Here is a 2,996-nt window from a genome sequence, read left to right as displayed (position 1 = left end):
ACTGGATGTCCATGAGTCTTAGCTATATTATTATTCGTCATTTAGAAAATGTGCATTTTTGCATGTGTTTCTTTTCATCTCAGATTTTATTTTCCTATCTTCCAAATTTATCAACTTCTAAAGTTTTAATATACCATGCAAAATCTACATAAAACGGTTATATCAGAGCTCTTTGGTGCATTCCTTCTGCTTACAATTAGTGGTTTATAAGAAGAGCAAATATTCATAAATACTCATTTTTTTGCTTTTCTGGGAAATATTTGTCATCATTTTCATGTCACAATGTGATCTGTAGTTTAAGTGAAAGAGTTTCATTAAAATTGTCTAGACTTATCAGACTGAGGAGATCTGAGCATGCAGAAAACTTTTCAACTTCACAAACACCATACAATTGTTATTTAAAGCCCCAAACTCTGATTTTTCTGCTATAAAATGTAATAAGAATAAAAAAATCATTAATTGGGCTCTCAGTTGTATAAAAAATAGTGTTTCTCCAAGGAAGCAAAGCAGGATTATTAACATACTTATTTTTTTATGATTCCTCAAGTTCTCTATTAAAATATTACTAACAGTAAGATTTGAGGACAGGTTTTCTGACTACATTGTTTAAGTCAACTCAATACAGCATACTGTCTCATCACAAACATAAGAAAAATAGATTGTTAATAAAATGTCTCTTGATAAGAAAGACTCCAAATACTCATGAAATACTCATTAGGGTATATTCATCTATATTTTAAGGTATGAGATTTACTTTCGATTAAAAGAAAACTTAGGTTAACTCCAATTTATTCTTACTTAGATGTTGCCATAGAAAGCCAACAAGGGAGAAATAAAGGATTGCTTGCTAAAAGTAAAAATAAAGAGGTACAAATAAAAGTTTCAGTTTTCAACAGGAGGAGCAAAGGACTTTTAAATGCTCTTCTCCTACCATCTCAACCCCAAAACCAGAGACTGAAAGTCTGTGGGAAACTGTTAATTTAATGAGAAAATAAAGCATTTCAGAACTATGATTATAGTAGTCTACCTGTTTAAATGAAGATGTAAAAAGCTATTTTCTGTTACTGATGGGATAATAGTCATGTTTGAGGTCCACTGACTTCTGAGGATTTTAGCTAGGTGCTTAGCTAGCTTCCCTTGCGGCTCAGCTGGCAAAGAACTGCCTGCAATGCAGGAGACCTGGGTTCAACCCCTGGGTTGGGAAGATCCCCTGGGAGAAGGGAAAGGCTACCCACTCCAGTATTCTGGCCTAGAGAATTCCATGGACTATATAGTCCATGACGTCACAACGAGTTGGAAATGACTGAGTGACTTTCACTTCACTAGCTAGCTAAAGCTCTTCCCAGGTGGCTCAGACAGTAAAGAATCTGCCTGCAATGCAGGAGCCCTGAGTTCAATGCCTGGGTTGGGAAGATTCCCTGAAGAAGTGCATGGCAACCCATTTCAGTATTCTTGCCTGGAGAATTCCATGGACAGAGGAGCCTGGCGGGCTACAGTCCATTGGATCATAAAGAGTTGGGCATGATTGAACAACTAACACTTTCACTTTTAGCTAGTAGTCTACCACTAGAATTCTCCAGTAGGCCAAGAAGAGTTTGCACAGAAAAGTATTTGTCTGAGCAAGCCTCTATTCCAACTTCCTGCTCCAAAAATCCGTTTAATTTGTTCTCAGATAGAGGACATTCAGTTCAGCTCTTTTCTGTTCATTCACTCAGTCATGACCAACTCTTTGTGAACCTATGGACTGCAGCATACCAGGCCTCCCTGTCCATCACCAACTCCCAGAGTTTATCAGATATTAAACTGATAAGAACAGATACTAAAATTGATCTTAGCCAAAAGGCCAAGAAGCGATAAACTAAAATATTTGAATGTTTGCTCAAGTTGTGCTACCATAGCAAGAAACTCATAGAAATTGTTTTTAAAAAGCAAAGCATCTGAAAGCATTTCAGGTATTTTATAACTAGGCATGGTTCATCTTTTGGATGAATATAGAGTTTTAAATTTCTAATAAACATGCTGTCTTTCAAGAAGTCAATGTAAAATATGCTATAATTTCAAGCAACTTTCTTCAATACATGTTTTTATCTTGATTATCACTATAAATAGTATATCAGATATACTTTTAATTGAACTAATGTAAACCTTTAATAACATGGGGTTATATCATAAAGAAATTATTTTACTGAACAATGAGTCTAAAACTTGGGTCAGCACCAATGGTGTAGTCAGAGTTTCTGATTTTCTCATTTTGGCTTGACCAATTTAGTATACTCCCATTTCATTTTCAAGTTCACTGTTTCATGATCTCAAAAAGACTGTTGAAGTTCCAGGAATTTTATTCAGAGACAAGACAGGAAGATAAGAAGGCCATTGATCCCCTCTCCTCTTTTGTTTATCTGTTTTTCTCTTGTTCCATTTATTTATTTTTTAGAGAAGTTTTAAGTTTACAACAAAATCAAGTAGATGGTACAGAGATTTTCCATATATACCCTATGCCACACATGCATGTGCTAAGTCACTTCAGTCATGTCCAACTCTTTGCACCCCTATAGACTGTAGCCTGCCAGGGTTCTCTGTCCATGGGATTCTCCAGGCAAGAATACTGGTGTGGGCTCCCATGCCCTCCTCCAGGGGATCTTCCCGACCCAGGGATCAAACCCGCATCTCTTACATCTCCTGCATTGCCAGGCAGGTTCTTTACCACTAGCGCCACTTGGGAAGCCATAGATTCCGCCATTATCATCATCACTCAGCAAAATGGTACATTTGTTATAATTGATAAACATGTTATATAATAATTGCCCAAAGTCTATAATTTACCTTAGGCTTCACTCTTGGTGTTCTACAACCTATGAATTCTATGGGTTTTAACAAATGTGTAATGACATATATTCATTGTTATGGTCTCACATGAAATATTTTCACTGCCCTAAGAACCATCTCTACTCTACTCATTTATCCTTTTCCCCACTCCAGCCCTACTTACTACCCAT

The 2,996-nt window shown here is 36.4% G+C and overlaps 1 pseudogene; it reads right to left on the bottom strand.

Moving 5' to 3' along the window:
* Nucleotides 1–1,567: 1,567 nt before the first annotated feature.
* On the bottom strand, nt 1,568–1,855 carry LOC138431062 (U2 spliceosomal RNA; annotated as a pseudogene).
* Between the last annotated feature and the right edge of the window lie 1,141 nt (nt 1,856–2,996).

This window comes from Ovis canadensis, chromosome 1, assembly GCF_042477335.2.
Source record: "Ovis canadensis isolate MfBH-ARS-UI-01 breed Bighorn chromosome 1, ARS-UI_OviCan_v2, whole genome shotgun sequence".
NCBI classification, from domain to species: Eukaryota; Metazoa; Chordata; class Mammalia; order Artiodactyla; family Bovidae; genus Ovis; species Ovis canadensis.
Note: the sequence above shows the minus strand (reverse complement) of the source record. Positions and strands in the feature narration are given on the sequence as shown.